General features: G+C 39.1%; 1 protein-coding gene across 1 annotated transcript in view; it reads right to left on the bottom strand.

Moving 5' to 3' along the window:
• LOC140728890 (uncharacterized) overlaps nt 1-25,807 on the bottom strand; it is a 96,510-nt gene that overhangs the window by 37,397 nt on the left and 33,306 nt on the right. The gene's annotated exons all lie outside the window — the stretch shown is intronic.

Below are 25,807 nucleotides of genomic sequence, written 5' to 3'. Positions count from 1 at the left end.
ACTGATCAGTACAGTATAACAACACTAATCAGTGGAGTGTAACAACACTAATCAGTACAGTATAGCAACACTAATCAGTGGAGTGTAACAACAGTAATCAGTACAGTGTAACAAGACAAATCACTACAGTGTAACAACGTTACAGTGTACACGCAGATGCTGTGGAAATCAAGTTAACGCAGCGTCGCACACAATATCAAGCTCACACCAGATACAGTTATAGAATACACTTTAAGGATTTTACTAGAACTATGTGATTACTAATGATACAGTATATGTGAAGGAAAAGAAAATAAAGAAAAAGGCGCCAGTTTTTCCGGTGACGTCATCGTCGAGAATGGCAGCTTAAGTCACCAGCTCCTCTGGAAAAACACGTATTAAGCCCCATTAACCCATCAAATATAATATTTTTCAAAAAGAGGGGCAAGAATGGGGAAAAGAAATGGAAATAAAAAAAGTGACACTGCGGAGCCTGGGTCCGAGAGGAGTGCAGCGAGCGGCTCTCCGACCCAACCGTGTGCTAGCGAGGCGGCTGCTGGGCCTCGTTCAGATGAAGCGGCGAATATGTTCGAAATCCTGAAAGAGCTAACGGAGTTCCGGAAAGAAATAGAGCAGCAGCTCCGTGATATTAAGGCAGAGCTCACCAGCGTTAATCAAAAAATAGTGGTGGCAGAGACTCGAATTGAGAAGGTGGATGATCGCGTTCAAAACGTGGAATGGATACTAAGCAAGACAATAAAAATAATACATCACCAAGAAGGTAAACTGCTTGACCTGGAGGGAAGATCACGGCAGAAAAATATCAGAATCTACAACGTTCCAGAAGGAGCGGAGGGCCCGTCTATGACACAGTTTGTCGGAAAGTTACTGCGGGACACGTTGGATCTTCCCCCGGCTCTGAAGCTGGAAGTCAAAAGAGCCCACTGCGTGTTAGTCCCAAAACCTACCCAGGATAGAAAGCCACGCTCAATAATAATTAAATTCCTTCGGTATAGCACCAAGGCGGAGATTCTACGAAGGGCCTGGGGTAAGAAGAGAGTGTTTTTAGAGGATAAATTAATATATTTCAACCAAGATTACCCCCCCCGCGGTCCTCCATAAACGCAAAGAATACTCTGAAGTAAAGCGAGTACTAAAGCAAAATAAGATTAGATTTCAAACTCCATACCCTGCTAAACTTTAAGTGTTTTATGACAACGGGACGTGGTTGTACCAGACAGTGGAAGAGGTGACTACAGACATGAAGGCCAGAGGGTTGCCCGTCAGCATGACCAAAACGAGGGAAAGCCTGGCTGAAGAATTATCCTGCTCTGCTTGGGAAATAATGTGAGTATCAAGAAGGCAGGAGACGGGAGGAGGCTGAGAGAAATATATCAGGAAGAGACTGGGAGTTTCCCAAAGACAGTCCTCACCCCCTTCAGAAGAGCCATAAGGTTTGGCTAACTTTAAAAATGTTGAGAAGCTAAACGGAAGCAGAAGTACATGGTGATATACCTATCTCGAGAAATACTTATTATAATGTGGATTTTATATTACTTAGTTGTTATTCTTTATTCGCTGACTTACTCCTTTTTCCCCACCAAAATGAGAATATATATATGTGTGCATGTATGTGTATGTGTGTAATGTGTATATATATATATATATATATATATATATATATATATCTCTGTGTGTGTGTGTGTGTGTGTGTGTGTGTGTGTGTGTGTGTGTGTGTGTGTGTGTGTGTGTGTGTGTGTGTGTATGTGTATGTGTATAAATATATATATGTATATATGTGTGTATATGTATGCATGTATATATGTGTGTATATATATATATATATATATATATATTTGTGTGTGTGTGTATATATGTATATATAGGAGGAGTACACAGGGAAATCTTTTCTGTGTAATGGATTTGTTCACTGACTTTTATGAATACTGCAATGGGGGCCCTCAACTCACAAGTAGGAGGGGTTATCCCCCACAGCTAGACATTTCCTCTAGCTCAACGCAGGGTCATCTACTAGAGACCTCAGCCTTGGAATCACACGTTCGTTGCCATTTTTGTTATTATTTGTGTTTTTTGGTTCTTATTTGTTCAGTTTTATTCTAATTTCAATGATACATTGACAGATAAATATAAATGGCTAAGGGCAAGGTAAAATTCATTTCGTTTAATGTAAATGGGCTATTAAATCCAATCAAACATAAGAGAATTTTATCCAAAATGAAAAAAGAACAAGCCCATGTAGTATATTTACAGGAAACTCATTTAAGTGATAATGAGCATAAAAAACTAAAGAGAATGGGTTTCACTAATCTGTTTTTCTCCTCATATAAATCAGGACATAGGAGAAGAGTTGCTATTCTTATCTCAAGTAAGCTAAATTTTGAAAAAGTATTCAAAATGGGAGTTAAAGAGGGCAGATATATTCTGGTAAGGGGGAATATAGATGGCAATTCAGTTACTCTATTGAATATATACTCACCCCCGGGAAGTGATGTTGTTTTTTTTCAGAAAATTACTGATAATATGTTAACGGAAACAGAAGGTCTCCTGATATGTGGGGGAGACTTAAATTTACAATTACAACCAAACTTAGACTCTTCCAATAGAAAAACCTATGAAATAAAATCTTTACATTAGAAAGTTAATACACTTTTTGAGGATGTTGGTTTAATAATTGATATATGGAGGGATCTTTTCCCTGACAGAAGGGATTACACTCATTATTCTGCTCCCCATTCTGTATATACAAGAATAGACTATTTCATAACATTTAGAAAAGACAAAGACAAAATAAACGCCTGTGGAATTGGGACAATAGATGTAAGTGACCATGCACCTATACATTTCTCTGTTGATTTTGACCTATAACCAAAGAATACTATTTGGAAACTAAATTCAAGTTTACTCAATGATCCGTACTTTAAGGAACAAATTAAAAAAGAAATTGGTCTCTACTTAGAATTTAATGATAATGGAGAGGTTTCACTTCCCATTTTATGGGATACTCTGAAGGCAGTCTTAAGAGGGAAAATTATAGCGATATCTTCATATAAGAATAAAATAAGGAATAAAACATTAGAGGAATTACAAAATAGGCTGAAGGAACTAGAGAAAAACATGAATTGAATTTGGCACAAGATACATTAGGGGAAATTAAAAGAATTAGGAATGAAATAAATAATTTGGCTATGCAAGAAATCAGGAAAAACTTAATGTTTCTGAAACAGAGACATTATGAAAGTGGATCGAAATCTATGAAAATACTGGCGTGGAAACTGAAAAAAGAGATAGCAGAAAATACAATTCATAGAATTAGGAACCCAAGAATAAAAATGATAAAAAAATAAGCTAAGTGAAATTCAAGAAGCTTTTGAAGCGTTTTACAAAACACTATATTCCAAAGTTCCAGGGGGAAGCATAACCCAAATTGACACTTTCTTGAATTCTCTAGAGTTACCCACTTTAAGCGAAGAACAAAATAGAAGGATGACTTCTGACATAACTGAAGTTGAATTAAAAGCTGCAATTAGTAGGCTTAAACTGAGCAAGTCACCAGGATCAGATGGGTATACGGCAGAGTGGTACAAAGAATTTAAAAATGAGTTAATTCCTGTTTTACTCCAGACACTGAACTGGTTTCTAAAAAAGGCACAAATGCCACCCAGTTGGAAGGAAGCGATAATCTCAGCTATATCGAAAGAAGGCAAGGATAAAATGGAATGCGGGTCATTTAGACCAATATCCATTCTTAATGTAGATTATAGGTTATTTACCTCCATCATGGCCAAACGATTAGAGGAGTTTCTACCTATACTGATATGTAATGATCAGACAGGTTTTATACGACAATGCCAGACACAAGACAATATATGAAGGACACTTCACATTATGGATCATATACAAAAAAAATAAAATTGAAGCAATAGTGATAAGCGTGGACGCTGAAAAAGCATTTGATTAGGTCAATTGGAATTTTCTTTACAGAGTTTTACATAGATTTGGTTTCCAAGACACAATTATTAAAACTATACAGACACTATATGACAATCCTACTGCTAGGATTAAAATCTATGGATATTTATCAAATAGTCACCCTAGAAAGGGGCACGAGACAGGGTTGTGCATGGTCACCACTACTCTTCGCGTTATATCTGGAACCATTAGCTCAATACATCAGACAAAATGAATATATTAGGGGAATTACTATTGAAGGGACAGAGCAAAAATTGGTTTGTTATGCGGATGACATTTTGATCTACCTAGGGCAACCAACATACTCTTTACCTAAATTGATGCAATCCTTTGAACAATATGGTCAATTATCAGGATACAAGATCAACATAGATAAAACCCAATTACTTTCATATTACTATAGCCCACCAAGAGAAATTGAAAGTCGATACCCCTGGGCATGGCACACAGAGTCTTTCAAATATTTGGGCATCATTATGCCAAAAGATTTGGCAAAATTATCAGAATATATTTATCAGCCTTTATATTAAAAAGATTAAGGAAGATGTGGCAAGATGGAACCTGATTCCTTTTTTCAGTCTCTCTCTCTCTTATCTGTAGCAGACGTTCTTGCCTGTGTCTCATCTCTCTCTCTCATGAGCAGCATAGCAACAGTAATAGTTCATGTTTCTCAGGGGGGGGGGATGGTTAACTCTGCACCCCATTGTCCATCAGGTCTGTTCATCACTCATAACAGAATTATGATGTGGTGTCCATTACAGAGACTTGGCTGGCACCAGGGCAGGAATACTGATATCTACTATAAGCCTACAGACTCTCACAGCTACCTGGACTATTCCTCTTCCCACCCTGTCTCTTGCAAAAATGCTATCCCCTTCTCACAATTCCTTCCTCTCCGCCGCATCTGCTCTCAGGATGAGGCTTTTCATTCCAGGACGAAGGAGATGTCTTCCTTTTTTTAAAAAAGGGGCTTCCCTTCGTCCACCATTAACTCTGCTCTCAAACACATCTCCCCCATTTCCCACACATCTGCCCTCACCCCATCCACCCGCCACCCCACTCGGGATAGGGTCCCCTTGTCCTTACCTACCACCCCACCAGCCTCCAGGTCTAACATATAATTCTCCATAACTTCCGCCACCTCCAACGGGATCCCACTACCAAACACATTTTTCCCTCCCCACCCTTTCTGCTTTTCGCAGGGATCACTCCCTACGCGACACCCTTGTCCACTCGTCCCCTTCATCCCTTCCCACCGATCTCCCTCCTGGCACTTATCCTTGTAAACGGAACAAGTGCTACACCTGCCCTTACACTTCCTCCCTCACCACCATTCAGGGCCCCAGACAGTCCTTCCAGGTGAGGCGACACTTCACCTGTGAGTCGGCTGGTGTGGTATACTGCGTCCGGTGCTCCCGGTGTGGCCTTTTATATATTGGCGAGACCCGACGCAGACTGGGAGACAGTTTGACTGAACATCTACGCTCGGTCCGCCAGAAAAAGCAGGATCTCCCAGTGGCCACACATTTTAATTCCACGTCCCATTCCCATTCTGATATGTCTATCCATGGCCTCCTCTACTGTCAAAATGAAGCCACACTCAGGTTGGAGGAACAACACCTTATATACCGGCTTAGTAGCCTCCAACCTGATGGCATGAACATTGACTTCTCTAACTTCCATTAATGCCCCTCCTCCCCTTCTTACCCCATCCCTGACATATTTAGTCGTTTGCCTGTTCTCCATCTCCCTCTGGTGTTCCCCCCACCTCCTTTCTTTCTCCTGAGGCCACCCGTCCCATGATTCTTTCCCTTCTCCAGCTCTGTATCACTTTCGCCAATCACCTTTCCAGCTCTTAGCTTCATCCCACCCCCTCCGGTCTTCTCCTATCATTTCACATTTCCCCCTCCCCCCACTACTTTCAAATCTCTTACTATCTTTCCCTTCGGTTAGTCCTGACGAAGGGTCTCGGCCCAAAACGTCGACAGCGCTTCTCCCTATAGATGCTGCCTGGCCTGCTGTGTTCCACCAGCAGTTTGTGTGTGTTGTTACTAGAATGTTACCTGGGTTTCAGTTTAAGGGTAACACAAGTTTCTGAAGGATGGCGGTTGGCTCAAAAACTAGATTGTGAATGGACGGAGGATGGCAGGAGGAAGTGACGATTCGGGAAGTGAGTTAGAGATGGAGGTTGGCGGGAAAGAGGAATGGAGTGGAAAATGCAAGAAAACAGAGGTATGAGATGCCAAACTCTGAGGAGTCAGGGGATGAATGAAGTAGGATAGCAAAACAATGGAAAGAAGATGAGATTAAAGTAATTATAAAACTGAGCTGAAGCGTCTTTTGGTGATTGGAACCCGATTCATTTGGCAAAGATAATCAACAAACTTATTATAATATATAACCATATAACAATTACAGCACGGAAACAAGCCATATCGGCCCTTCTAGTCCGTGCCAATGCTTACACTCACCTAGTCCCACTGGCCCGCACTCAGCCCATAACCCTCCATTCCTTTCCTGTCCATATACCTATCCAATTTTACTTTAAATGACAATACCGAACCTGCCTCTACCACTTCTACTGGAAGCTCATTCCACACAGCTACCACTCTCTGAGTAAAGAAATTCCCCCCATGTTACCCTTAAACTTTTGCCCCCTAACTCTCAACTCATGTCCTCTTGTTTGAATCTCCCCTACTCTCAATGGAAAAAGCCTATCCACGTCAACTCTATCTATCCCCCTCATAATTTTAAATACCTCTATCAAGTCCCCCCTTAAACTTCTACGCTCCAAAGAATAAAGACCTAACTTGTTCAACCTTTCCTTGTAACTTAGGTGCTGAAACCCAGGTAACATTCTAGTAACAACACACACAAAATGCTGGTGAAACACAGCAGGCCAGGCAGCAGCTATAGGGAGAAGTGCTGTCGACGTTTCGGCCGAGACCCTTCGTCAGGACTAACCGAAATGAAAGATAGTAAGAGATTTGAAAGTAGTGGGGGGAGGGGGAAATGCGAAATGATAGGAGAAGACTGGAGGGGGTGGGGTGAAGCTAAGAGCTGGAAAGGTGATTGGTGAAAGCACCATCAACGCGGGTTCCAACGACCATGGGCAGCTTCAAAGCGATTGCGCAACCACAGACAGCGACTCCAGCCTTGAACTCCAGGCCGGGTCTTCACGTGCTACGATTGTGTCTCCCGTCTCCCCTTCCCCCACCACCACTATGCAATCCTCTCTTCCTCTGATCTCATCGTCAGCACCTGGGCCCTCAGAGGCTCCATCTTCCTCTCACCCCAACCCTTCCCTCTCCACTGACACTACCAGCCTCCCTCCCCCCTCTGATCCCATCTCTCATCCGTGCCAGGCCTTTACCATTCCCTCCAGCCTTCAACTCTCTGAGGCAGAGCACTCTGTCCTCAGTAAGGGCCTCAGCTTTGTCCCCCTTCGCCCACACCTCAGCGAGTTCCGCGTACGCCATAACGCTGAACTCTTCTTCCGCCTGCTCCGTCTCCGAGCTTACTTCTTTGACAAGGACTCTCCTACCCCCACCGATGACCCCTTCTCCTGTCTTCAACCCTCCTCCTCTTCATGGACACCCCGCTCTGGTCTTCTGCCTGCTCTGGATCTCATTGCTACTTGCTGACGGGACATCAACCGTCTCGACTTCACCACACCCTGTTCCAATTCCAACCTCACTCCTTCTGAACGCTCTGCTCTCTGCTCCCTCCACACCAATCCCAACCTCACTATAAAACCTGCTGATAAGGGGGGAGCTGTTGTTGTCTGGCATACTGACCTCTACCTAGCCGAGGCACAGCGACAACTCTCTGATACCGCCTCTTATTTACCCCTTGATCATGACCCCACTAAGGAGCACCAGGACATTGTCTCCTATACCATCACCAACCTTACCAGCTCTGGGGATCTCCCATCCACTGCCACTAACCTCATAGTTCCCACACCCCGCACTTCCCGTTTCTACTTCCTATCCAAGATCCACAAACCTGCCTGTCCAGGTAGACCTATTGTCTCAGCTTGCTGCTGCCCCACCGAACTCATTTCTGCATACCTCAACACTGTCTTATCCCCCCATGTTCAATCTCTTCCCACCTATGTTTGTGACATTTCTCATGCTTTGAATTTTTTCAATGATTTTAAGTTCCCTGGCCCCCACCGTCTTATTTTCACCATGGACGTCCAGTCCCTATATACCTCCATCCCCCACCAAGATGGTCTCAAAGCTCTTCGCTTTTTTTTGGATTCCAGACCTAACCAATTCCCCTCTACCACCACTCTCCTCCGTCTAGCAGAATTAGTTCTTACTTTCAATAATTTCTCCTTTGGCTCCTCCCACTTCCTCCAAACCAAGGGTGTAGCCATGGGCACCCGTATGGGTCCCAGTTATGCCTGCCTTTTTGTTGGCTTTGTGGAACAGTCCATGTTCCAAGCCTATACGGGTATCTGTCCCCCTCTTTTCCTTCGCTATATCGATGATTGCATTGGCGCTGCCTCCTGTACGCATGCTGAGCTCGTCGACTTCATTAACTTTGCCTCTAACTTTCACCCCACCCATAAATTTACCTGGTCCATTTCCAACACCTCCTTCCCCTTTCTTGATCTTTCTGTCTCCATCTTTGGAGACGGCCTACCTACTGATATCTACTATAAGCTTACAGACTCTCACAGCTACCTGGACTATTCCTCTTCCCACCCTGTCTCTTGCAAAAATGCTATCCCCTTCTCACAATTCCTTCATCTCCGCCGCATCTGCTCTCAGGATGAGGCTTTTCATTCCAGGACGAAGGAGATGTCTTCCTTTTTTAAACAAAGGGGCTTCCCTTCGTCCACCATTAACTCTGCTCTCAAACGCATCTCCCCCATTTCCCACACATCTGCCCTCACCCCATCCACCCGCCACCCCACTCGGGATAGGGTTCCCCTTGTCCTTACCTACCACCCCACCAGCCTCCAGGTCCAACGTATAATTCACCGTAACTTCCGCCACCTCCAACGGGATCCCACTACCAAGCACATTTTTTCCCTCCCCCCCCCCCATTCCGCTTTTCGCAGGGATCATTCCCTACACGACTCCCTTGTTCAATCGTCCCCCCCCCCCACCATCCCTTCCCACTGATCTCCCTCCTGGCACTTATCCTTGTAAACGGAACAAGTGCTACACCTGCCCTTACACTTCCTCCCTCACCACCATTCAGGGCCCCAGACAGTCCCTCCAGGTGAGGCGACACTTCACCTGTGAGTCGGCTGGTGTGGTATACTGCGTCCGGTGCTCCCGGTGTCGCCTTTTATATATTGGTGAGACCCGACACAGACTGGGAGACCATTTTGCTGAACACCTAAGCTCAGTCCGCCAGAAAAAGCAGGATCTCCCAGTTGTGTGTGTTGTTGTTTGAATTTCCAGCATCTGCAGATTTCCTTGTGTTTAACATTCTAGTAAATCTTCTCTGTACTCTCTCTATTTTGTTGACATCTTTCCTATAATTCAGTGACCAGAACTGTACACAATACTCCATATTTGACCTTACCAATGCCTTGTACAATTTTAACATTATATCCCAACTCCTATACTCAATGCTCTGATTTATAAAGGCCAGCATACCAAAAGCTTTCTTCACCACCCTGTCCACATGAGATTCCATGTTCAGGGAACTATGCACCATTATTCCTAGATCACTCTGTTCTACTGCATTCTTCAATGCCCTACCATTTACCATGTATGTCCTATTTGGATTATCCCTACCAAAATGTAGTATCTCACACTTATCAGCATTAAACTCCATCTGTCCTCGTTCAGCCCACTCTTCTAACTGGCCCAAATCTCTCAGCAAACTTTGAAAACCTACTTCATTATCCACAATGCCACCTACCTTAGTATCATCTGCATACTTACTAATCCAATTTACCACCCCATCATCCAGATCATTAATGTATATGACAAACAACATTGGACCCAGTACAGATCCTTGAGGCACACCACTAGTCACCGGCCTCCAACCTGACAAACAGTTATCCACCACTACTCACTGGCATCTCCCCTCCAGGCACTGTTGAATCCATTTTACTACTTCAATATTAATACCTAATGATTGAACCTTCCTAACTAACCTTCCATGCGGAACCTTGTCAAAGGCCTTACTGAAGTCCATATAGACCACATCCACTGCTTTACCCTCACCAATTTTCCTCATAACCTCTTCAAAAAATACAATAAGATTTGTGAAACATGACCTTCCACACACAAATCCATGCTGACTGTTCCTAATTGGAACCTGTCTATCCAGATAATTATATATACCATCTCTGAGAATATTTTCCATTAATTTACCCACCACTGACATCAAACTGACAGGCCTATAATTGCTAGGTTTACTCTTAGAACCCTTTTTAAACAATGGAACCACATGAGCAATACGCCAATCCTCTGGCACCATCTCTGTTTCCAATGACATTTGAAATATTTCTGTCAGAGCCCCTGCTATTTCTACACTAACCTCCCTCAAGGTCCTAGGGAAAATCCTGTCAGGATCTGGAGATTTATCCACTTTTATATTCCTTAAAAGCACCAGTACTTCCTCCTCTTTAATCGTCATAGTTTCCATAACTTCCCTACTTGTTTCCCTTACGTTACACAATTCAATATCCTTCTCCTTAGTGAATACCAAAGAAAATAAATTGTTCAAAATCTCCCCCATCTCTTTCGGCTCCACACATAGCTGTCCACTCTGATTCTCTAAGGGACCAATTTTATCCCTCACTATCCTTTTGCTATTAATATAACTGTAGAAACCCTTCAGATTTATTTTCACCTTATTTTCACCTTACTTGCCAAAGCAACCTCGTATTTTCTCGTATTGGTGAGGTCAAAAGAGCAAAGGTATTCCAAAATGGATTGCTATTAGTGGTTTGTTGGGACAGTGCTCAGCAAGGCAGAGTGATAAGATTACATAAAATAGACGGCAGAAAAGTACAATGCTCAATTCCTAACAATAGAAAGTGGACTAGAGGAGTTATTTTGGGAATACCAACAAATGTTACTATGGATGAGATTAAACAGAACATAAAAGGAGCAAAAATTATTGAGGCCAAATGTTTGAAAGTTACAAAAAACAGAAAAAAGTGTGATAGTTTATTGGTTATGAGTAATTTTGATGAAGAAAGTTTGCTGACTAAAGTTTATTCAGGGTATATGTGTTATGCGGTCAGAATATATATACCACCACCTTTAAGGAGCTTTAAACGTCAGAAATTTGGGCATATTGCGGCGGTCTGCAGAGGAAAACAAAGATGTGGGAGATACACTAGAGAACATGAATATGGGAAATATGAGGTGGGAGCTAGGCTGAAGTGCTGCAATTGTGGCAAGGAACACAGTGTGGCTTATCGGGGGTGCATTAATAGCAAGAAGGCAGCTGAGATACTATTTTAAGGTAACTCAAGGGATTAGCTACGCAGAGGCAGTAAAAGGTATTGCTGAAAAGGAGAAGGCTATCAATACAGAAATATTTCAAATGTCATTAGAAACAGGGATGGTGCCAGAGGATTGGCGTATTGCTCATGTGGTTCCATTGTTTAAATACAAATACAGGGAATAACAAACCAGTGAACTGTGAGGGCTGTAATATGATAAATAAGGATACACTAATAATGAGTAGAAAGGATTTCGTACTGTTTGTGGTAGATGCAATTAACTGTTCAGCGCAAACAGACAAGAGAACCGAGAAAATTAAAATTATAGTCAAGTCTGCAGAAAAATATCTCGGTATTACAGAGCTTAGGAGAGAAGTAGTTAAAGAAATGCTGAATGGAGGATCAAACAGTACATAGGCATGGGAGGCAGGATCTTAATGGCTGTATATATTTTACAATGGAATGCAAGGAATCTTATCACAAATGGTCAAGAATTTAAGAAGTATGTATCAGAACTTAAGGAAAAACCTCATATATTGTATGTATACAGGAAACATGGTTGAAACCACAATTAGATTTTGTTTTACAAGGATACACAGCTATTAGGAAGGATAGAAATAATGGCAATGGTGGAGGAGTAGCAATATTTATAACCAGTGGGATGAGGTATAATATAATCAACATAGGGCAGAAATATGAATCAATAACAATCAAAATTTGGATAGGCAGAGAAAGCTTAGCAATAATAAATTATTATAATCCATGTAGAAGATTAAGCAAAGATACATTAAACACAGTGGGTGGTGGGATGAAAGGGAAAATAATATGGTGTAGGGATTTCAATGGACACAGTACACTATGGGGATGTAAAAATACTGATGAAAACAGATTAGTGAAAGAAGAATTTATAGATGATGAAAAATTGGTATCTATAAATAATGGAGAAGGTAAGAGATATCATATCTCCCAAAACACAGAATCCAAATAGACTTAACATTTGTAAGCAGAGAATTCACAGGGATCTATACTTGGAACAAACTACAGTAGGAAGTGATCACTATCCCATACTCACAAGGATTCAGATTAAAATAGAACAAAATAAAGGACCTAGAGTGTCAAGGTGGAAACAAAATAAGGCAGATTGGGAGATATTTCAAAGAAGAAGTGAAGTAAGATGCATAAAGATTTTAGATGAAAATATATTGGATATAGAAGAAATGAATGATAAATTGGTCACAGCAATTAGAAATTCAGCAGAAGAAACAATTCCGAAAAGTAAAGGTAGACGAGAGAGGAAATAATTTTTTATTATGGGACACATTAAACGCTTATTTAAGAGGACAGATAATTGGATATGTTAAGGGTATAAAAAATAAATATGTAACAGAATTAAATGAACTGGAGAAAGAAATAACACAATTAGAAAAAGATAGTCAGAATTCAACAACAGAGGAAAATTATAAAAAATTAATAAATAAAAATTAGAATATAACACAAAACAAACCTACAGAATGGAAAAATGATATTAAAATCTAAACAACATTATTATGAATTAGGAGAGAGAACCCATAAAGTACTATCTTGGCAATTGAGGGTGGAAGAAACCTCCAGAACAATAAATGTGATTCAAACAGGGGAAGGTCAGATTTCATATAAGCCAAAAGAAATAAATGATACTTTTAAGCAGTTCTATTCAGAACTATATAAATCAGAATCAGTGGGTGACTCATTGAAAATTGATGATTTCTTGTCTGAATTACAACTTCCCAAATTGAGTCAACAAGATCAGGAAGTATTGAATTCCCCTTTTTCTAGGGATGAAATTGAAAAAGCCCTGGGCTTATTACAGGCCAATAAATCACCGGGAGATGATGGTTTTCCCCCTGAATTTTATAGAGAATTTAAGGATCAATCAATGCCCCTATTTATGAGGGTTGTGACTCAGGCTGAGGAGACCCATACTCTACCGGAATCCTTTTCAACAGCAATTATTTCGTTAATTCTTAAGAAGTATAAGGATCTGCTAAAACCAGCATCTTATAGGCCTTTCTCACTTCTAAATGCAGACTATAAAATTATAGCAAAGGCACTGGCTAATAGATTAACTCGATATCTACCAAAATTGATGAAATACGATCAAACAGGATTTATTAAAAATAGCCAATTATCTGATAATATTGGCAGACTTTTGACTATACTGTATTATGTTTAGCTAAGATGAAGGTGGACCCAACTATAGCAGTGGCTTTAGATGCTGAAAAGGCCTTTGATAGGCTTGAATGGGATTTTTTATTTAAAACAATGGAAAAATCTGGTCTAGGCCAAATATTCATAAATTGGATAAGAGCATCAGTCTAAGGCCAAAATAATTACTAATGGGTAGAATCTCACCTGTTATCTCTCTACATAGATCTAGTAGACAAGGTTGCCCACTATCTCCAGCTCTATTTGTTCTGGCAATAGAGCCATTGGCTGAGGCTGTTAGACGGGATTCAGACATAAAGGGGTTTAAAGTGGCCCAGGAAGAATACAAAATTAATTTATTTGCTGATAACATTTTAGTATATTTGGCTGACCTGGCCGGCTCTTTGGTAAGATTTAGGGCCTTGCTGGACAATTATGGTATAGTTTCGGGATACAAAACAAATTGGAACAAAAGTGAAATTTTACCTTTAGGTAGAGGAGACTATGCCCAATATCAATATGGCACTCATTTTAGATGGATTAATTCCAACATGAAATATCTGGGGATTAAATTTAATCGTAATTTGGATGACTTTTATAAACTTAATTATCACCCCTTGCTGCAGAAAGTTGAGGAGGACCTACGTAGGTGGATGAACCTGCCCATCACACTGATGGGTGGGGTAAACTGTATAAAAATGAAGATAATGCCAAGACTGCAGTACTTTTTCAGTCTTTACCTATCCCATTATCTAATAATTTTCTTAAGATTCTCAATGGACATATTTGTCTATCTTTATGGTTGGGTAAAATATCTAGAATCTCCATGGAAAAATTGACCTGGGACTATAAATTGGAAGGGTTAAAATTACCAGATTTTTAAAAATATTATTTAGCTGCACAAGCATGTTTTATTGCTTTTTTTGATGAGACAACTATTCCTTCTTGGGTTAAAATTGGTTTACATATGGTAGGAGAAGAGATGCAGAAGAATTTATATATAAATGGGACTCCAAATTTGTTAAAAAAAAAACCAAACAATCCTCTACTGAGACATGTAGTTCTCTTAGTTCTCTGTTCCTTGTCCTGGTCCCACTTCCTTAGCCGAAGTTGTAGCCCAAGCCTGTGTTCCTGTCTCAGCTCCTAGTCTGTGCCCACTCCTGTCTCTAACTTTAGTCCAGTCCAGTTCCCTATACGTCAGTGTCTGTGTCTTCCATTTGGGTCCATTTCCCAACTCCCCCTGTATGACATAGGTGGCGGTAACGCACCTTAAAGCTGCCAACCACCATAAAACAACAGAAGAAGAGGAAGAAGAACAGACTTTTCTACCCTCCATGTTTCAGCAGGACTTGGGTAGTAAGGCGGATGAGAGAGGTTTGTTGTTGTCCAGGAACAAATTTATAGCAGAACAAAACCGAGATCCCGAGATTGCTGCATTAAAGGAGACCGCTCTCTCTGAGTTTGAGGTTCAGAGGGAGTCAGTAGGATATTATCTTAAGGATGGGGTGTTAATGAGGAAGTGAAGATCATTTACTGTGCCTGCAAGTGAGGATTGGCCATTGAGCATCAAGTGGTGGTTCCGAAAGCTTACAGGGCTGAATTTTTAAACATGGCTCATAATATGCATTTAGGTGGACATTTTGGAGTGAGGAAGACAGCACACCGGATCAGGAAGGAATTCAACTGGCCTAATTTAAGAAAGGTTGTGAGTCTTTGCAGGGCCTGTCACACCTGCCAAGTTGTGGGGAACCCTAATCAGGCCATCCCAGTAGCACTACTTGGGCCGATAGCTGCTTTTGGTGAACCTTTCTCTGGGGTCATAGTGGATTGTGTTGGCCCATTGCCAAGGACTGCAGCTGGCCATCAGTATTTGTTAACAATTATGTGTGCTGTGTCTAGATTCCCTGAAATGGTTCCTCTCAGAAATATCAGGGCTAAGACTGTGGTAGAAGCTCTCATCAAGTTTTTCACACTGGTTGGTCTGCCCAGGAAGATTCAATCTGACCAAGGTAGTAACTTTACTTCGAGAACATTCCGTCATATAGTTGGTGAGTTGGGAGCTAAGCACATTGTATCATTGGCATATCACCCAGAGTCCCAGGGAGCCTTGTAATGATTCCATTCCACTCTTAAGACCATGATTAAGACTACTGTATGGAAAATAGAAAAGACTGGGATGAAGGTGTGTATTTACTTTTGTTTGCTGTCAGAGACTCAATTCAGGATTCATTAAGGTTTAACCGGATTGAACTTGTTTTCGGTCACAGGGACAGAGGACCCTCAATGTTGCTCAGAGAACAGTGGTCTAATCAGGAGGTGTATGTCAGCGTGCTCAATTATGTTTTGGAATTTAGAGACAGACTTAACATGGTTTGTGACCTTGTAAAGCAGAATTTACAGAGCTCTCATTTCATTTTATTGATTTTCAAATAAAGAATATACAAATCAGAGGAGGAGCTTAGCAAATAGAGAATATAAAAGACATACAAACAACAATAAAAAACAGAAAATATATAATGTCAAAATCAGATAGGTAAAATGTTACGCTGCTATATATGTACAATGAGCAAAAAAAAGAATACAACTCCTCATAGCAATCATAAAAAAAAGATCGGAAATTTTATTTAATAAGGGGAAAAAACCCACTAACTAAAACGAAAGAAAAGAGAAAGAAAAAAGAAAGAAAAAGAAAGATTGGGCAGTCCAATTGAGGATAAAATTAAAAAGAGAGAGAGAGGGGGACAAAACATCCTTCCAGTCATCTCTGAACCTTCACGGATAAGGATTTTCCAAAAAAATTAAAGAAAAATAAATAAATAAATAATAAATTAAATCATGTGAAAATATTGAATAAAGGGTTGCCAGACTTGTTCAAAATTAAAGGATGTATCAAATGTCCAGCTTCTAATTTTCTCCAAGCTTAGACATGACATAATGGAGGAGAGCCAATAAAAAACAGTAGGTGGATTAGATTCTTTTCAGTGCAGCAAGATAGTTCTCCTAGCCAGTAAAGTTGAAAAAGCTATCATATGTTGAGCGGAAGCAGACACTTTGCTTGCTTCCTCTGGAATAATCCCAAAAATTGCTGAAAGTGAATTAGGTTGAACATCCACATCTATAACTTTAGATAATATTCCAAACACATCCCTCCAAAAATTGTTTAAGCTTACACATGACCAAAACATATGAGTTAGAGTAGCCACTTCTGTGTTACATCTGTCACAAATAGGGCTTATATTAGGAAAAATATGCGCCAATTTATCTTTGGACATATAGGCCCTGTGTACTATCTTAAACTGAATTAAGATATGGCATGCGCAGATAGATGAATTATTGACTAGATAATAAATTTTACTCCATTGATTGTCTGAAAGTGAGTGTTGAAGTTCTACTTCCCAGATGCATCGAACCCTATCATTCATTAACTGTTTATAAATGATAGCTATTAATCGTTTTTGAAAAGGTTTAAGCTGAAAAATAGCATAAGCCAAATTTAAAGTGCAGGCCAAGGGGTAATTCAGTAAAAAATCACGTAAAAAATTCCTAACCTGTAAATATATGAAAAAATGTGTAGTTGATATATCTTATTCATCCATTAACTGTGAAAAAGACATTAAACAGTCCTGTTAAAACAAATCTAAAAAAGTTTTTATTCCCTTAATTTTCCATGTTAAAAAAGCCTTATCCAAAGTTGATGGTTTATAAAAGAAATCAGAATAAATATTACTAGAAAGGAGAAAATCATTTAATTCAAAAAATCTACGAAACTGAAACCAAATTTTTAAAGTATGTTTAACAATAAGGTTGAGAGCTTGTCTACCTATTCTGGAGAGCGAAAATGGAAGAGGAGCTCCTAATAAAGAAGCTAACGAAAACCCCATTACTGAATTTTCCTCCAACTGTAACCATGACAGGTGATCTTGGTCATCTATATCATAAGTCCAAAAAGTAATATAATGAATATTAATTGCCCAATAATAAAATCTAAAGTTTGGTAAGACCAGTCCTCCATCTTTTTTTGGTTTTTGCAATAAAAGTTTATTCACTCTAGAGCTTTTGTTATTCTAAACAGGACAAAATCAGAGAATCTATTTTAACAAAAAATGTTTTTGGAACAAAAGAGGGAACTGCTTGAAATATATATGAAAATTTCGGTAGAATAACCATTTTTATAGCATTAATTCGACCTATCAATGATATCGACATAGGTGACCATTTAGAAAGTGCCTGTTGAGTATATTCAACTAAAGGGGAGAAATTATACCTATATAGGTCTTTAAAATTTTTAGTAATTTTGATACCAAGGTAAGTGAAATGGTTTTTTTCAATAATAAAATGTATTTGATCATAATAATCAGAATAATTATTAATAGGAAATAATTCACTTTTATGTAAATTAAGTTTATATCCAGAAAAAATACCAAATTCCATAAATATAGATAACATAAAAGGAATAGATTTCCTAGGATTTGGAATGTAAACTAATAAATCATCTGTGTATAACAAAACCTTATGTAATTTATCCCCTCTCTTAATACCCTACACAGAATTAGAATCCTTAAGAGCAATAGCAAGTGGTTCTAAAGCCAAATTAAATAATAAAGGACTAAGGGGACAACCCTGATTGGTACCTCTATATAATCTAAAATAAGGAGACTTTTGATTATTAGTTATAACCACAGCTACCGGGGCATGATAAATCAATTTAATCCAGGAAATAAATCCTGGACCAAAATTAAACCTCTTCAAAACCTGAAATAGATAAGGCCACTCCACCCTATCAAAGGCTTTCTCTGCATCCAAAGATACAATACATTCAGATTCTTTGGCTGAGGGGGAATAAATGATAATTAACAATCTTCGAGTATTAAAATGTGAGTACATATTTTTTTATAAATCCTGTTTGATCGTTTGAGATAACATTTGGCAAGATATTCTCAAGCCTATTTGTTAGAATCTTAAAGAGGATTTTAAAATCTACATTCAATAAAGAAATAGGTCTATAGGATGCACATTCCAGTGGGTCTTTTCCTTTTTTTAGAATCAATGAAATTAGTGCCTCATAAAAAGTTTTAGGAAGGTTCCCAGAGGATGTAGGATCGGTAAACGTTTGATGAAGATGTGGTATAAGCATTTCATGAAAAGTCTTGTAAAATTCTACCGTATAACCATCAGGTCCTGGAGCTTTCCCTAATTGCATAGAGGATATAGCCTTGGCTATCTCCTCTTGTTTAATAGGTGCATCTAACATATCAACATCTTGAATTGAAATTTGAGGTATGTTTAACCTTTGCAAAAATCTATTCATAATAATAGTGCTATCAGGGAATTCAGATTTATAAAGATTAGAATAGAAGTCCATAAATACCTTATTAATTTCATAAGGATCTAAAGTTTCTGTTCTATCTGGTCGACGAATTTTTAAAATCTGTCTTCTGACCATTCCAGCCTTTAACTGACCCGCTAAGAGCTTAGCAAATCTTTCCCCATGTATATAAAATAAACTTTTAAATTTAAAAATTTGCTGTTCAATGGGAAAGGTTAGAAGCAAATCATACTGTGATTGAAGTTCGACCCTTTCTTTATATAGGTCTTCAGTAGGTTTAACTGAATACGATTGATCTATCTGTTTAATTTTATTAATAAGCACTGACAATTCCACTTTAGTTTTCTTTCTCAAGGCTGCTGAATATGAGATTATCTGTCCCCTAAGAAAAGATTTCAACGTGTCCCATATAACCAGATTTGACATTCCTTCAGTCGTGTTAAATTCAAAAAATATAGAAATTTGCTCCTTAATAAAATTAACAAAAGCTGGATCCTGTAACAATACGGGATTCAGTCTCCACTGTGACATTTTTAAAAATCTATCTGAAAGCTTAAGGGTTAACTTTAAAGGCGCGTGATCTGAGAGCACTATGATGTCATACACACATTCAACAACAGAGTTAAACAGACGTGTATCTAAACAAAAGTAATCAATTCGAGAATACTTGTGATGAACGTGTGAGAAAAAAGAGAAATCTTTATCATTGGGGTGTTTATATCTCCAAATATCGACGAGGCCATATTCTAATAAAAGAGAGTTAATACAAGCTGCCGCTTTATTAGGAAGCGATGGATTGGTTGATGACCTGTCAATCGCCGGATCTAAACAACAATTAAAGTCACCACCCATAATCAGCTTATATTCATTGAGATTCGGTAACTCAGAAAAAAGTTTCTTAAAAAAATCAGAATTATCTACATTAGGTGCATATACACACACCAGAGCTACCTTTTGCTCGCATAATAACCCAGTAACAATTAAATATCTTCCAACCGAATCAGTAGTAGTATTAAAGTGCCTTTAACACCATCCAGCCCAAGATATTAAAGCACAAACTAACGGAGATGGGAGTAGACTCTTACATGGTGGATTGGATAGTGGACTACTTGACAGATAGACCTCAGTATGTGCGGTTGGGAGACTGTAGGTCTGACACAGTGGTCAGCAGCACAGGAGCGCCACAGGGAACCGTACTCTCTCCGGTCCTGTTCACCCTGTACACATCTGACTTCCAATATAACTCGGAGTCCTGCCATGTGCAGAAGTTCGCTGATGACACGGCCATAGTGGGGTGTGTCAGGAATGGACAGGAGGAGGAGTATAGAAAACTGATACAGGACTTTGTGATATGGTGCAACTCAAACTACCTGCGTCTCAATGTCACCAAGACCAAGGAGATGGTGGTGGACTTTAGGAGATCTAGGACTCACATGGAGCCAGTGATCATTAATGGAGAGTGTGTGGAGCAGGTTAAGACCTACAAGTATCTGGGAGTACAGTTGGACGAGAAGCTAGACTGGACTGCCAACACAGATGCCTTGTGCAGGAAGGCACAGAGTCGACTGTACTTCCTTAGAAGGTTGGCGTCATTCAATGTCTGCAGTGAGATGCTGAAGATGTTCTATAGGTCAGTTGTTGAGAGCGCCCTCTTCTTTGTGGTGGCGTGTTGGGGAGGAAGCATTAAGAAGAAGGACGCCTCACGTCTTAATAAGCTGATAAGGAAGGCGGGCTCTGTCGTGGGCAAAGTACTGGAGAGTTTAACATCGGTAGCTGAGCGAAGGGCGCTGAGTAGGCTACGGTCAATTATGGAAAACCCTGAACATCCTCTACATAGCACCATCCAGAGACAGAGAAGCAGTTTCAGCGACAGGTTACTGTCGATGCAATGCTCCTCAGACAGGATGAAGAGGTCAATACTCCCCAATGCCATTAGGCTTTACAATTCAACTGCCAGGACTTAAGAACTTTTTAAAGCTATTATTAATGCTTTTTGAGCTAGTGATTTAGATGCATATCATATTATTACTGAGTTAAGTATTGTATTGTATGTAATGAGTTTTTGCTACAACAAGTGCATGGGACATTGGAAAAAATGCTGAATTTCCCCATGGGGATGAATAAAGTATCTATCTATCTATCTATCTAAAAGGGATTTTGGGGCTAAGAAATATAGAAACGCCTATTATTTTACTATCGGACAGCAAGTGAAACAAAGGTCCTTTCCAGAAACTGAAAAACCTGTCTTCATCCTGTTTTTTTAATGATTTTCTTGTGCAAAAATAATATCTGCATTGTGTTTTTAATTTCTTAAAAATCTTTTTATGCTTAATGGGGTGGTTGACACCGTTCCAATTCCAAGATATTATATTGATTTTATTAACATCCATTTTTAAAATTGAATTTAATATTATATAAAAGAAATGTTACGCAAGTACAGATTAAACGTAAAGGCGCGGGTACAACCAGAAGGACTGATACATTTACGAAAGAGAAATCCATCAAAAGAACTGCCCAATCAAGAAAAAAACCTACTCTAATAGACCCCTCCCCTCTCCCGCCTCCCAAAAGATAAGAATTAAGGAACTGATAGGCTGGTCCCAAGCTAACTAATAACCCTTAACCCTGTTCTCCATTTTGCAGCTCCGCAGATTAAAATAAAGCAAAGATCCCATGGAAAATAGCCATAATAAAAGACACAAGCAGAATTCAACTACATAATGTTATGTCTAACATTAATAAAAACATAATCAACAACGGCCATCTTAGAATCAGCTAAAGTAGCTTAAACACATATTCAAAAAAAAGAGAATAAATCCGAGCAAATAATATTACAAACAATATTCTTTCTCTCAAAAAAAAGTAAATGAGTATATATATAACAGACCTAAAACTATAAGTATTGAAACAAATAAAAAAAATAAAAAGATTAATACACAACAGATCCTACACGGACCATTAAAGTACAATACTATAAAGGTTCCCTACAAAACAGTTATATATATACTAATTAATAATAAAGTAAAAACAAATTAAATCAGCCACGTCCCATACCAAAGAATGAAAAGGTATAGAATGTACTTAACTCAGAAGATCCATAAACAACTCATACAGCAAATACTTCAAAATTGCCTATTGAGTAATCGGAATAGCTTTAATATTTTATTCAGTAGGCTTAACTTTAAGATTTTTAATATACTCCCATCCCTCCTGAGGAGAGTAGATTCTCAGTGACTGAGATTTTTCAGGAAAAATTATCAGCTTTGCTGGAAAGCGAAGGGAGGGGTTTAAATCTAATTTATACATTTCACTCATAACTTCTCGATATTTCTTTCTTTCAGCAAAGATTTCAGGAGGATAGTCTTCAACTACATGAATCTGTGTTGAATTAAAGATTAATTTCCGCTTCTTTCTGGCTTCTCGAAGAATAACTTCTTTAGTCCTATAATAATGCAAAGAAAGTACAACTGGCCGAGGACGTAATTCGGATGAACACCGAGAAAATGGAATTCTGTGGGGTCTGTCAATTAAGGGGCTAGTTTCAAGTGAGTATAACGTATCTGAGAAGAATTTTAACAGATCGCCAGCTTCAGTATTTTCAAGCAGTCCCAGAATATGCAGATTCCTCCGACGCCCTCTACTATCTAAATCAACCATTCTTTTCTTTGTTTTAGATAGTTCCGAGGTAATTTCATTGATTTTCTTTTCCATCGAAGATATCTTCATTCCTTGATCTTTAATAGTTTGCTTGAATAGATCATGCTCATTCTCAATTCCAGTTGTAGTCTGCTGAAGTGTTTGAAGTTGAGAGTCCAAGCTTTTCAAAGAGTCTTGAATCATAGAAATAGCTTTTTCAAGCTTCTCATTTGAACTGGCCAGCTTATCAATTTTAATATTAAGCGATCCGAATTCCGATTTCATATCACGTATTGAAGAAAATATTCCTGCTAATGTAACAAATTCCTCCATTTTCTTGGTTTGTTCCGTTTGCTCCGTTTCAGGAAAAGTCTTGCCGCTTCTCAGTTCAATACCAGAACGACTTTTCTCGGCCATTGTAATTAAGTCGTAAATCCTTCAGTAGAAATAATAAATCCTTCAATAGAAGTAATAAATCATCAAAGCTAAAAGGGATCTGTCAGTGGGATATAAAATATATTAAAAGAGGGAGCTGCTAGAAATGCGACTTACTCCATATGCTACAAAATGGAGACTCCAGAGCTCTCAGAGAAAGATGAAGGTCTGGTATGACAGAAAAGCTAGGGAACACATGTATCATGTTGAAGATAAGGTTCTGGTACTGTCCCCCCTCCTGAACAACCCCCTCCAAGCAAAACTTAGTGGACCAAGTCAAGTCAAGTCCAATCACTTTTATTGTCATTTCGACCATAACTGCTGGTACAGTATATAGTAAAAATGAGACAACGTTTTTCAGGACCATGGTGTTACATGACACAGTACAAAAAGTAGACTGAACTACGTAATAAAAAAACAACACAGAGAAAGCTACACTAGACTACAGACCTACACAGGACTGCATAAAGTGCACAAAAACAGTGCCGGCATTACAATAAATAATAAACAGGACAGTAGGGTAAGGTGTCAGTCCAGGCTTCAGGTATTGAGGAGTCTGATAGCTTGGGGGAAGAAACTGTACCAGATAATTAAGAAAATCGATTCTTTGAATTATGTTATTAGGACTCACGATTGGGGGAAGGCTATTCAAGTGGTACACGTAAACTTCATACAGCCTTATCATCACTCCGAGACAGCACCTATGACTACTGTTATGAAAACAAGTGAAGTCCTGGAGGCTGGTAACGAGGTAGCAGATAATGTTAACAAGCTCATTATAGTCACAAGAAGACTCAAGAATTCCATTGTTTTGGAAAACATGGGCAGTAAAATCCATCATTTGGAGCCTGATCAGCAAAGTCAATTGAAGGGGTTAATTCGCAAGTATGAGGATTTATTCCCTGACATTCCCAGACAGTGCACAGCTGCTGTGAATGATGTAATTGTAGATAAAGTTGATCTGATTAAGCAGCATCCTTACAGAATGAACCTAGACAAAAGTAAAATGGCTGAACAAGAAATTGGATAGATGCTGACAAATGGCATCATTAGGCCATCTACCTCAGACTGGATGTTGTCCTGTGTTATTGTGCCAGATAAAAGCATGAGATTCTGTACTGACTACCGGAAAGTTAATGCAGTAACCAAGACAGATGCTTATCCCAAAAGTGGATGACTGTATTGATAAAGCGGGGAAGGCCAAATACCTTACAAAGATTGACCTGGTAAAAGAATACTGGTGTGTTCCCTTGACAGAAAGTGCTAGAGAAATATCTGCATTTATAACACCATCTGGACTGCACAAGTATACAGTTTTACCCTTTGGAATGAAAAATGCTCCAGGGACATTCCAAAGGATAACAAATTAAGTGATTCGAGGTTTAGAAAATACAGGGGCTTATTATTGATGATTTGGTTGTATGGAATGACACATGGGAGTAGCATATCTTGGCAGTGGAGAAACTATCTGACAGGCTTTCTAAGGCCAATCTTATTGTAAACCTCCCTAAAAGTCAATTTGGTCACGCCACTGTTACTAATCTTGGCTATGTAGTAGGCCAGCGCCAATTGGCTCCTGTGCAGGCCAAGGTTCAGGCTATCGTAGAGGTTACTGTTCTGATGGGCAAGAAAGTGTTAAGAACCTTTTTATGAATGGTTGGTTATTACTGTAAGTTTTGTAAAAACTTTGTGGATATCGCTCTCCCTCTAATGAAACTACTAGGGAAAAGTGAAAGGTTTGTATGGAGTCACTTGTGCCAGGAGGCATTTGAACGCCTGAAAACCATTCTGTGTTACCAACCTGAGCTCAAAGTACCTGATTTTACTAAACCATTTTCAATAGCGGTAGACGCTAATGACGAAGCTGCCGGGGCAGTCTTGTTGCAAAAGGGTGATGATGAAATTGAACATCCAGTAGCTTATTTCTCAAAGAAATTTAATGCACACCAGAAAAATTACTCCTCTGTTGAAAAGGAGTTGTTATCACTCATTTTAGCTTTGCAACATTGTGATGTCTAGATGTGTCCTGTGCAGAAATCACTTGTGGTTTACACTGATCATAATCCATTAGTGTTTCTGAGTAAAATGAAGGATAAGAATAGGAGGTTACTAAACTGGAGTCTGATCTTGCAAGAATATGACATGGAAATGAGACATGTGAAAGGTACTGACAACATTATAGCAGACTGTTTATCCAGATGTGAAGCTCAAGTTTGTATAGATTTTTGCTATGTTGCTTGATAATTACACATGTATTGCTTCAAGCTGTATAATTGAAAGTTAGACAAAAATTTACTCCTTGATCAAAATTTTTCCCAAAAGGAGGGAGGTGTGATGAGATCTTAAGGTTTATTCAATATGGACTATTCCTTTAAAAAGAGAGAGAGAGTGTGTGTGTACTGATTCAGAGAGAGAGCATGGAATAGCCTGTGAGTTGCCATGGTTACAGCAGGGTGAAGCTATATGATGGACAGCTGGTGTTCAGCATGTTTCGGATATATACAAGGTCAACTGGCTTTCCAGACCCAAAATTAAACTTGTCTAGTTCCCCACTGTAATTTAAAGGGCTTAGAAATTTGGGAGTTAGTAATAACCTGAGCAGTAGGAGACAAGTAGATTAATTTAACCCAATGAATAAAATTAGGCCCAAAATTAAACTTTTCTAAGGTCTTAAAAAGATAATTCCACTCAATCCTATCACAGGCTTTTTCTGCATCTAAGAATAATATACATTCTGATATTTTTTTGGATGGTGAATATGTCACATTCAATAACCAACATATATTAAAATGTGAGTAACGATTTTTAATAAATCCTGTCTGGTCATGTGA

This window comes from Hemitrygon akajei, chromosome 6 (assembly GCF_048418815.1).
Source record: "Hemitrygon akajei chromosome 6, sHemAka1.3, whole genome shotgun sequence".
NCBI lineage: Eukaryota > Metazoa > Chordata > Chondrichthyes > Myliobatiformes > Dasyatidae > Hemitrygon > Hemitrygon akajei.
Note: the sequence above shows the minus strand (reverse complement) of the source record. Positions and strands in the feature narration are given on the sequence as shown.